The sequence below is a fragment of the Giraffa tippelskirchi genome, chromosome 9, assembly GCF_054371585.1.
Source record: "Giraffa tippelskirchi isolate mGirTip1 chromosome 9, T2T-mGirTip1v1.2.pri, whole genome shotgun sequence".
In the NCBI taxonomy this organism is placed as follows: Eukaryota; Metazoa; Chordata; class Mammalia; order Artiodactyla; family Giraffidae; genus Giraffa; species Giraffa tippelskirchi.
Genome location: NC_137283.1, coordinates 26685803 through 26698723, shown reverse-complemented (window position 1 = coordinate 26698723; position 12921 = coordinate 26685803).

Below are 12921 nucleotides of genomic sequence, written 5' to 3'. Positions count from 1 at the left end.
CTGTCTATCAGATCTAATCCCTTGAATTTATTTGTCACTTCCACTGTGTAATTGTAAGGGATATGATTTAGGTCACACCTGAACTGTCTAATGGTTTTCCTTACTTTCTTCATTTTAACTCTGAATATTGCAATAAGAAGTTCATGATCTGAGGTACAGTCAGCTCCTGGCCTTGTTTTGCTGACTGTATAGAGTTTCTCCATCTTTGGCTGCAAAGAATACATTATCAATCTGATTTGGGTATTGACCATCTGGTGATGTCCATATGTAGAGTCATCTCTTCTGTTGTTGGAAGAGGGTGTTTGGTATGACCAGTGCTGTCTCTTGGTAAAATTCTGTTAGACTTTGTCCTGCTTCATATTGTACTCTAAGACCAAACTTGCCTGTTACTCCAGGAATTTCTTGACTTCCTACTTATGCATTTCAGTCCCCTATGATGAAAAGGACATCTTTTTTTGGTGTTAGTTCTAGAAGATCTTGTAGGTCATCGTATAATCATTCAACTTCAGCTTCTTCAGCATTGCTGGTTGGGGTATAGACTTGAAATACTGTGATACTGAATGGTTTGCCTTGGAAAGGAACAGAGGTCATTCTGTCATTTTTGAGATTGCACCCAAGTACTGCATTTCAGACTCTTTTGCTGACTATGAGGGCCATTTCATTTCCTCTAAGGGATTCTTGTCCACAGTAGTAGATATAATGGTCATTTGAATTAAATTCACCCGTTTTAGTTCATTGATTCCTAAAATGTCAGTGTTCACTCTTGCCATCTCCTGTTTGACCACTTTCAATTTACCTTCATTCATGGACCTAACATTCCAGGTTCCTATGCAATATTGATCTTTACAGCATCAGACTTTACTTCCATCACCAGTCACATCCACAACTGGACATTGTTTCTGTTTTGGCTCAGCCTCTTCATTCACTATTTCTCCATTCATCTCCAGTAGAGTATTGAGCTCCTACCAACCTATGGAGTTCATCTTTCAGTGTCATATCTTTTTGCCTTTTCATACTGTTCATGGGGTTCTCAAGGCAAGAATACTGAGGTGGTTCACCATTCCCTTCTCTAGTGGACCTCGTTTTGTCAGACCTCTCCACCATAATCTTCTTGGGTGGCCCTATGCAGCATGGCTCAGTTTCACAGAGTTAGACAAGGCTGTGATTCATGTAATCAGTTTGTTAGTTTTCTGTGATTGTGGTTTTCAACCTGTCTGCCTTCTGATGGGTAAGGTTAAGAGGCTTGTGGAGGGGACTGGCTGATGAGAGGGACTGGCTCTGGAAGAATCTAATGCCTATCCCGAACTTAATGGATGCCTTGCACATAATGAAGCATTCAGTTATTGCCAGATAGTGTTGCTGCTACTGTTGTTAGTTTACCCTTCATTTGTTAGTTACCTACTGTTTATCCTACTGGTAGTTTACCCTACTGTTGTTAGTTACCCTTCATGCACTGATATTGGTGGCACTGGGTGATGAGATGGAAGATGAGGGTGTGACAATAGACTCCTGAGTTGGTACAAGGAATAGGTGGGCCTGAAGGAGAACAGTGGCTGTGAGGCTGCTGGGGACCACGGAGTCCCAAGTAACCTGTGGGGAGCAATGGTGATTGAGTTGAGTTGTGTTAGACATCATAACACTGTGGTACAGGACAGCCTGTCCACCTGGGCACGGAACTTTTCCACTTGGGAATAGTATCTTGGAACTTGAAGGTCAAGGAGCAAGCAAAACAATCCGCCCTTAAAATCAACCTGAAAGCCATTTCTAAAGCCCTGCTTTACCGTCCTCTTGTCACTGATGAGCGATGTGTTGCCAGAATAAACAGTACTTAATACAGGCTTAAGAGGAAAAACAACTCTGGAACTATTGATTTATCAACTCCTCATTGAACATCATCATTTCATGGAGGCCATGGAGCCCTGTCATCTAGAGCCTCCCTGTCACATAGTGCTGGTCTCTGAAAAAATAAAGAGCTTGGGCCAGAAGCAAAAGGTACATACACATTGCTTTCTTCATTGAAAAAAAATCAATCTCAAAGGAAAAAAAGTCACTGGTCAGAAACAGTATGCTCTAGTGACATAGTTAATTTGCATTCTGGCCAAAGTCTCTTATGTTGGTTCTTTGGTAACTAGTGCATAGTCCACATTTTTCAGTAAGACTAGTTTTTTTCTTTTTTTAAATAATTTTTACTCGAGTATAGTTGTGTTGTGTTGCTTTCTGCTGTACGGTAAAGTAAATCAACTATACATGTATATATATCCCTTCCTCTCTGGATTGCCTTCCCATATCGGTCACCACAGAGCAGGGAGTAGTGTTCCCTGTGCTATAGACTATGTTCTCAGTAGTTATCTATTTTATACATATCATCAATAATGTGTATGTGTATGTGTCAATTTCAATCTCCCAATTCCTTCCATTGCCCACACCCCACCCCTTTCCTTTTCCTTTTGGTATCCAAATATTTGTTCTCTATGTCTGAGACTCTTTGTGTTTTACAAGTAGAGTAAGACTAGTTTAGAGTAGTTCTTCTTAACTGGGGGCAGTTTTGCCTCCCAGGGGCATTTGCTTCTGTCTGCAAACTGTTTTGCTGGTCACAAGTGAGTTGGCACGTTGCTTTTGGGATCTAGTGGGTAGAAAGCAGGGAGGCTGCTAAACATTCCAAGGTGTTTATAACACAGCCCCCACAACACAGAATTATCCAGACCCAGATGACAGTAGTGCCCAGATCGAGAAACCTGCAGAGCATGGCTTTAGAATCAGACAGAGGTGGGAGTCAAATACCTGCTCTGCCACTGAACAATGTTTTCTCCTTGACTAGGAGCAAAATGTTTTGTCACTGTAATCACCAGTGTCCTCTACCACCAAATTTTAAACTGGTATGGTTGTTTGCAAATGAGGCTAGCAAATGCAGGCTGCTCTTTACTACTTCCCCCCCTGCCCAGTTTTATTGAGATATAACTGCCATATGGCACTATGTAAGCTTAAGGCATAAGGCATAATGATGTGACTTTCTACATTATGCTATGATTATCACAATAAGTTTAGTGAACACCCATCATCTCCTATAGACTCAAAATACAAGAAAAAGAAATATTTTCTTTCCTTGATGAGAACTCTTAGGATTTACTCTTAACAACTTTCCCATATAACACACAGCAGTGTTAAGTAGATCAATGCTTCTATAAAAGAAACAAAGAGTTCAATTAAGTGCAGATATTATTATAGTTTTAGCTATGGCTCTTACCCTGGTGGCTCATGAATTATCCAGGCAGGAATACTGAAGTGGGTTGCCATGCCCTCCTCCAGGGGATCTTTCCAACCCAGGGATCGAACTGGGGTTTCTGGCATTGCAGGTGGATTCTTTACCATCTGAGCCACCAGGGAAGCCCATTGATTGTCCAAACACTCATTATATTAAGGGCAAAGACAGATTTTGCTTTCCTTCCTCCTTCCTTCCCTCCCTTCATTTCCTTTCTTTCTTTCCCATCTTTCTTAGGTAACAAATTGCAATGACTTATTTGCAACCTTTTACTTTGAGGACCTCAAACTAAAATATAAACTCATTTCATTTCTCATTGAAAGTGAATACAAAACAAAATAAAATAAAACCCCAACTTTGATTTCTTAAGAGATAAACTCTACTGTCAGAGCCACTTCATAGACAGAGCTGGGAAATTCATTTGAAATTCCTCTTTTGTCCCTTAGGATGAAGTATGCTGCATGCCCAAGAGCTTAATGGTTCACAAGTTGGGACTCCCACTGTGTCTTTTTTTGCTGGTGATTTTATGATTCTCCTACACACAACATGATGGATTCTTGAGTATCCTGAGCTTTGAATCCATGCTTTTTTTTGTTGCTTGAGTGAAACCCTTCAGGCAGAGCTGTGAAGATGTGGGTCTTAAATAAAATATTTTTCTACTGTGCTAATAATTCACACATTCTCCACATTTCTCTTCTATACTCAGGGTCAGTGGGATACATCCATTTTTCTTAATTCTGTCGGGCTTGTTTTTCTCTGGCTTCCAGCAGCTTTTTATGAAAGCACGGCATGGCTTATTCCAGATGCTGGTCTTTGGGGAGGGAGGAGGGCTTTGGAGAGGGAGGGGGCATTTTCTTCTTTTCCCACCACTCTATTAACAGTGGACTTTTAATAATTTGAAAACACTTTGTAAGTGACCTAATGTGAAATACTGCATTACAAACCCTCATAGGAGACACAATTCAAACAATAAAAGCAATAACACATTTTCATCCTGCTTCTAAGTTTTAACGGAGTGTATGTTATTGAGAGCCAGGATACTTTTTCCCCATCTGAGAAGCCATTTATTTACTTCCTGGATTGCTAAATCTCTACAGAGTTGACATTCTTCTTTTGAAAAACTGGATGTTTAGATTTCTGGATCAGATGGAAAGATTGCATTGTCAGAAGTGAAAATGTTACAGATTTCAAGTGTGAGCATATGACCTCACTTTTGCATGTATGCCACCATGGCTACCGGAACAGAATGGACAGTCTGTAAGCAGTGATGCCTAGTTAAGGCTGCTGCTTTCCAGAAGACCTCTGGACAATATGATGTTGCCCACCTCATACTATTCTTTAATCAAAATACACACATTGCATTTGAGTAAATGAGTAAACAGTACAGAATTGGCATATTTAAAAAATTCATCTTTGGAGACTCCAGGCATGTAAGATCTCTAAATATGATCTAAAGTCGATTTTTCTGAGCATACGTATTGCTTCTTAAAAATCTGACCTTAAAACCACAGGAAGCTGGAAGAATTCTGTGTTCTTCCTTTTGTACTCTCATCTATTTCACTTAACAATTTAGTTCAGTTCTTACGGCTCAGGTTTCTGAGTGTCTTCTGGCAGGGAGGACCCTTCTCCTTTTTTCCCTGTGTTTCTGGCCACTGTGTTGGAACTTCCCCAGGGTCAAGCTCTCCATCCAGCCAGGGGGGGCCTGGGTGGCCCCAGATGCCATGTCTGTGACTGGGTGGGTACAATCAATTGAGATCTTGTAGCAGAAAGTCCCATTTTGACCTTCGATCCAAATGACATTGTCCAATCCAGTTTTCCCACTACCACTCATTTCTGGGGCAATTTCTCAATCGTCTCAAAATGTGAAAGGGAATGATGATGAGTAGTTAAATTTCCTACAAATCAGAATGTCTTTTTAAAAAATCTTAGTACAGTTTATTTCTTGTACCACAGACTGCCAAATCTTGTCATGCAGTTAAAAATCAAAACTTTCATTCATCATCATTATCAGGTATCATAATTATCTGTAAAGACTTACTAAGGCCAGAACAATCTGCTAAATCACCCGGGATAAGATACCAAAGTCATGGATCAAACAGTCAAAAAGCTTCAATCTACTAAGGATTAACGTATATATATATATGCGTGTGTGTGTGTGTGAAAAATTTAAAAAATAAAGAGTAAATTAAAGGAGGTATACATGAAATGCCACGGGGACATCAGAAAAGTGGACATAATTTCCAGGTGGGAAGGGTTAGAAGTTTTTTTCATAGAGAGATGGGATTTATGGTTGGACCCAGAATGATGGATACAATTCAGATATGCAGATAAAGGAATGATGATTGTTTTAGAATATCTTTTGAGGTAGAGGGAATAGTGAAAATGTGAATGTGAAAGAAGAAATTAAAGAGAAAACTACCAGTATTTTGCTAAATAATTCATATTAAAAATTGCCATTCACCTAAATGTCCACCAATGGAGGAATGGATAAAGAAGATGTGGTATGCATGTACAATTAAATATTACTCAGTCATAAAAAAGAATGAAATAATGCCATTTGCAATGACATGGATGGACCTAGAGATTGTCATACTGAGTGTGTAAATCAGACAAACATCATATGGTATCACTTATATGTAGAATCTAAAGAAATGGTAAAAATGAACCTATTCACAAAACAAAATGGTACAAATGAACTTATTTACAAAATCTATTCTTATCACAGAGGTAGAAAGCAAACTTCTGGTTATCAATAGGGAAAGGAGTGGGGACAGATAAATAGGCAGATTGGGATTGACATATACATACTACTATAGAGAGAACAGATAGCTAATAAGAATCTAGGGAATAGCACAGGGAACTCTATTAAATAATCTGTAATGAACTAGATGGGAATAGAATCTAAATAAGTGTGTATGTGTATGAATAAGTGATTCACTTTGCTGTAAAGCAGAAACTCACACAACACTGTAAATCAACTATACTCCAATAAAAAATAATTAAGAACAAAACTTGCAGTCCATTTTACTAAAAAATTACTCAAAAGTGGGAAGGAAGTTTATATAGTTCTCTGGATATATAGAATTCCTCCCTGACCTGGCTATTGACCCCTAACAGTAAGAATAGGCTTAGTTATGCTGTGATAATGGTGGTTTAGTCACTCAGTCATGTCTGACTCTTGTGACCTCATGAACTATAGCCCACCAGGGTCCTCTGTCCTTGGGATTTTCCAGGCAAGAATACTGGAGTGGGTTACCATTCCCTTTCTCCAGGGGATCTTCCCAACCGAGGGATCAAACCTGTGTCTCTTGCGTTTCCTGCATTGGCAGGCAGATTCTTTACCACTGTGCCACCAGGGAAGCCCATGCTGTGATAAAAGGAACTCCCAAATCTCAGTGGCTTAAGAAAACAAATATTTATTTCTAACTCTCATTAGATCTCTACTGAAAGTAAAGAGAGAGATTCTGTTTGGCAGAGGAATTTCAGAAAACTGAGCATTGGCGATTAAATGTTTCCATGTATAGGTCACTTTGGTTGAAACTTCCCTGGTCAGAAAACACTTTTTATACTTACCTCACTTCAAGAAGGCAGGGAGATATGTTCCTTTTGTGGGCTTAAGTAAGGGAGAATGGTTTTAAGGTCTGCTACAATTTCCATGTGTTGTTACCACAAGCATACATCCTCATTTTAGTACTGCAACTCACATGCCTCAAAATATTCCCAAAGATTATTTCATTTATTGAATGTTTATCTATGTCAGGTACAGTTCAGTCGCTCAGTCGTGTCTGATTCGTTGCAACCCCATGGACTGTAGCATGCCAGGCCTCCCTGTCCATCACCAACTCCTGGTGTTTACTCAAATTCATGTCCATTGAGTTGGTGATGCCATCCAACGATCTCATCCTCTGTTGTCTCGCCTTCAGTCTTTCATAATATCAGGGTCTGTTCAAATTGAGTCAGTTCTTCGCATCAGGTGGCCAAAGTATTGGAGTTTCAGCTTCAGCATCGGTCCCTTAATGAATATTTAGGACTGATTTCCTTTAGGATGGATTAGTTGGATCTCCTTGCTGTGCAAGGGGCTCTCAAGAGTCTTCTCCAACAGCACAGTTCAAAAGCATCCATTCTTCAGTGCTCAGCTTTCTTGATGGTCCAACTCTCACATCCATACATGACTACTGGGAAAACGATAGCTTTGACTAGATGGACCTTTGTTGGCAAAGTAATGTCTCTGCTTTTTAATATGCTGTCTAGATTGGTCATAACTTTTCTTCCAAGGAGTAAGCGTTTTTTAATTTCATGGCTGCAGTCACCATCTGCAGTGATTTCGGGGTCCAAGAAAATAAAGTCCGCCACTGTTTCCACTGTTTCTCCATCTATTTGTCATGAAGTAATGGGACCAGATGCCATGATCTTAGTTTTCTGAATGTTGAGCTTTAAGCCAACTTTTTCACTCTCCTTTTTCACTTGCATCAAGAAGCTCTTTAATTCTTCTTTTCTTTCTGCCATAAGGGTAGTGTCATCTGCATATCTGAGGTTATTGATATTTCTCCCGGCAATCTTGATTCCAGCTTGTGCTTCATCCAGCCCACCGTTTCTCATGATGTACTCTGCATATAAGTTAAATAAGCAGGGTGACAATATACAGCCTTGCCGTACTCCTTTTCCTATTTGGAACCAGTCTGTTGTTCCATGTCCAGTTCTAACTGTTGCTTCCTGATCTGCATATGGATTTCTCAAAAGGCAGGTCAGGTGGTCTGGTATTCCTATCTCTAAGAATTTTTCAGTTTGTTGTGATCCACACCGTCAAATTTGGCATAGCTAGTAAAGCAGAAGTAGATGTTTTTCTGGAAATCTCTTGCTTTTTTGATGATCCAACAGATGTTGGCAATTTGATCTCTGGTTCCTCTGCCTTTCTCAAACCCAGCTTGAACATCTGGAAATTCACAGTTCATGTATGTTGAAGCCTGGCTTGGAGAATTTTGAGCATTACTTTATTAGAGTGGGAGATGAGGGCAATTGTGCAGTAGTTTGAGAATTTTTTGGCATTGCCTTTCTTTGGGATTGGAATGAAAACTGACCTTGTCTAGTCCTGTGGCCATTGCTGAGTTTTCCAAATTTGCTGGCATCTTGAGTGGAGCGCTTTCACAGCATCATCTTTTAGGATTTGAAATAACTCAACTGGAATGTCAGGTACAAGGCTGACCTTTTTAATATGAACTTTCTCTTTAAATTCCAAAAAAAAATTTCTGATGTTGGTTTTAGCATCTTTCTGGCGGGTCAGTTCCTGTCATTTGTGTTCTTCCTCACAGGATACATAGGGCTGACTGTCAATATTTGCTCATTAGATGTAGGCTTTCAGGAGTTTCTGAAAGATTATGAGATGAACCACAGTGGGTGGAGACTGGCCCCAGAGCTGCTATTGCTGCCACCAAGAGGGTCCCATTTTCATATGCATGATTCCTCATGTTTACTAAAGACTCTCTATATGCCAGATGCTGTGCTCCACACCTGTAAGACAGGCATTGGTTTGGCCAAAAAGTTCACTGGAATTTTCTGTTAGATGTTACAGGAAAACCTGAATGAACTTTTTCTGACCCAATACTATATGTTCCCTCTCATTTTACAAATGAGAAACAGCAGAGAAGGGGTTTAACTTGAGTCCAGTTTACACAAGAACTGATATTCTTAACAGCACTACTGTTCTACTAGAGGGGCTGGATAGGAGGAGAGAAGAAATGAACATTTGGGTTATAATTATGAGGTTTAGGATGGATGAAAATGAATGTGGAGAGCCTGAGAGAAATAAATGCCATTCCAGAGTATGAGATTTGGGATTGGGAAAAAAGGGATTTGAAATATTCTATAGATGTGGAACTCAAAAGACTATGGAAACTGACAGTGTAAGAAAAAGAGAGGAAATGCAAATGATCCCAAATACTGGTACAACACTTTAAGGTTGCAGAAATATTGAAAGGACAATATTGGCTGTGGGTACAGATGGGGAAATACATTCATTTCTGAATTTACTGAATTTTCTGTACAAATCGGATATTTGAGTAGAAACAGTGAATCATTCATTCATTTATTCATTAATTCAGCACATAAAGAACACAGATTCATATTAAGCATTCAGTTCAGTTCAGTTCAGTCGCTCTGTCATGTCCGACTATTTGCGACCCCATGAATTGCAGCATGCCAGGCCTCTCTGTCCATCACCAACTCCCGGAGTTTACACAAACCTATGTCCATCGAGTGAATGATGCCATCCAACCATCTTATCCTCTGTCATCTCCTTCTCCTCCTGCCCCCAATCCTTCCCAGCATTAGGGTCTTTTCCAATGAGTCAACTCTTTGCATCAGGTGGGCAAAGTGTTGGAGTCTCAGCTTCAACATCAGTCCTTCCAGTGAACACCCAGGATTGATCTCCTTTAGGATGGACTGGTTGGATCTTCTTGCAGTCCAAGGGACTCTCAAGACTCTTCTCCAACAGCACAGTTCAAAAGCATCAATTCTGCGGCGCTCAGCTTTCTTCATCGTCCAACTCTCACATCCATACATGACCACTGGAAAAACCATAGCCTTGACTAGATGGACTTTTGTTGGCAAAGTAATGTCTCTGCTTTTCAATATGCTATCTAGATTGGCCATAACCTTCCTTCCAAGGAGTAAGCGTCTTTTAATTTCATAGCTGCAATCATCATCAGAAGTGATTCTGGAGCCCAAAAAACTAAAGTCTGACACTGTTTCCACTGTTTCCCCATCTATTTCCCATGAAGTGATGGGACCAGATGCCATGATCTTAGTTTTCTGAATGTTGAGATTTAAGCCAACTTTTTCACTCTCCTCTTTCACTTTCATCAAGAGGCTCTTTGGATCTTCTTCACTTTCTGCCATAAGCGTGATGTCATCTGCATATCTGAGGTTATTGATATTTCTCCCGGCAATCTTGATTCCAGCTTGTGTTTCTTCCAGCCCAGCGTTTCTCATGATGTACTCTGCATAGAAGTTAAATAAGCAGGGTGACAATATACAGCCTTGACATACTCCTTTTCCTATTTGAACCAGTCTGTTGTTCCATGTCCAGTTACTAACTGTTGCTTCCTGACCTGCATACAGGTTTCTCAAGAGACAGGTCAGGTGGTCTGGTATTCCCGTCCCTTTCAGAATTTTCCACAGTTTATTGTGATACACACAGTCAAAGGCTTTGGCATAGTCAATAAAGCAGAAATAGATGTTTTTCTGGAACTCTCTTGCTTTTTCGATGATCCAGCGGATGATGGCAATTTGATCTCTGGTTCCTCTGTCTTTTCTAAAACCAGCTTGAACATCTGGAAGTTCACGGTTCACGTATTGCTGAAGCCTGGCTTGGAGAATTTTGAGCATTACTTTACTAGCCTGTGAGATGAGTGCAATTGTGCGGTAGTTTGAACATTCTTTGGCATTGCCTTTCTTTGGGATTGGAATGAAAACTGACCTTTTCCAGTCCTGTGGCCACTTCTGAGCTTTCCAAATTTGCTGGCATATCGAGTGCAGCACTTTCACAGCATCATCTTTCAGGATTTGAAATAGCTGAACTGGAATTCCATCACCTCCACTAGCTTTGTTCGTAGTGATGTTTTCTAAGGCCCACTTGACTTCACATTCCAGGATGTCTGGCTCTAGGTGAGTGATCACACCATCTACTATATATAAAACTACATATAAAATATCTAATAAGGACTTACCTTATAGCACAGGGAACTCAACACAATATTTTGTAATAGCCTATATGGGGAGAGCATCTAAAAAAGAGTAGATATAATACACATATGAAAGACTTACTGCACACCTGAAACTAACAAAACATTGTAAATCAGCTATATTCCAATAAAAATTTTAAAAAAGAACTCTGAGTGATTTTGTTGTATGGGGTTACCCACCAATCTGGATGTTCCTTTCAGATTCAGATGTGTGGAAGATAGAAACTTCTATTATACTTAAGCCACTGGGTTAGTGTCAGGTGTCTCTGTTACAGTAGTGGCCTAGACTCAGGCTAAATGAATATCCTCCTGCATTCTGTATTTGCCAAGTGTTGCCATTGCTCCATTGGAGATGAGAACCCTGAGCCCCAAGAGAGATGGAGTGGTCCTGAGACCATACATGCAACAGACATAAATCAGATCTGCATGACTGCAGATTTTGCATTCTCAAACATGCTTCCACTTGGCCTAGGACTGGCCAGGACAAACTGAAGAGACTAAATGTTAACAGTGTTTGCTATTGAGAAAAACGCCAAGGAGACCAGAGACAAACTTTCCTTACAACACTGCTCATCTGGAGAAAATTTACAGTCATGCAGTTAAGATTGGTCAAAAGGCTATGTAAAAGGAAGAGATGTCTGAACATCTTCCTATAAAAACTGGAAGAGAGCTCATTAATAAGAACATGTGCCATTTGTTGAGCAGAACAAACAGATTTTTGGCAAAGAGATTTACTTCCAAGAAGAAAACAAGTGCCTGGAGTGGTAGGGGTGGGGGGCAGACTGCTGATACACAGATGTGAGAACAAGATGCTTGCACCAGCTGTGCACAAAAGAAAGTTACTGCAACTATCAATTTTCTATTTTTGTTTTAGTAATTTATCAGTTAGACTTATCACACTGAGAGTGCTTCATAATAGGGACTGAGGTTTTGAAAATACAAGAACCAGAGTTAGCAACTGTTTCTAATACACACCCGGGCTCACACGCAGTCTGGGGAGAGAAGCTATGCAAAGGACAAGAGTCAGCTCTGTGTGTTCTGGGCATCCGTGGGTTCCCATTACCTCAGCTTCAAATTATGCTTGTTCATGAAGAACAGGTGTTGGAAATAAAATCAAGGGGAAACCACTACGAATTCAGCCCCTCTAAAGTCATTGCAAGAATTTCTAAAATTACTCTTCTTAGACAAATTGCTCCCACAAGGCCAGATGATTTTTTATCTTGAGGGTGCACAGGGGATACTAAATCTTCCTGACGACACAAACTCGTTTTCAGACGGGGCCAGAGATCCCATTCATCATGCATGCAGGGCTCAGGGTGCCTGTGCCACATTAAAGGTTAAAGCTGAGAAAGTCTAGGTAGTTGTGCCCCGGACTAGTGTGGGGAGGTGATTTCCACAGACGCGGGGGAGATTTTCCTTTCGGCAACACACAAGGATGAGTAAATTCATTACTGATTTAAATTTAAAAAGCCCAGGGTTGAAGTGAAAATATTTAAACTCATTTGTGTAAACAGAATCTTTCAAGATGAAGAGAATAAACAATTTAAGCATTAGTGAGCTCCAAAGGAGTGGAGTGTGTGTGTGTTTATACAATTTCTTAAAAGTGATAGACAAGCAATTTAGATTATTTAATTGTAGAAACATTTTTTAATGGCTTCTCTACCAAACCTACAATTTAATAAATATATTTATTCGAGTCAAATGCCCGTGGCTGGCACCTGCTTAGGCTGATATCAAGTTTACTTTGGGGAATGGAATTTTGTTTGGAGTCAAAAGAGTTTACTCTGAAAGATTATCTTTCCCAGTGCTTCAAAAATCATGGCTTCAGAGTTTTCTGCTGGACCAAGGAGAACAAAGCAAGGCAGACATCAAAGAAGAAAGCTAAGTTCACTAATTAGCAACTTCATAAACACTCTGTTGGAC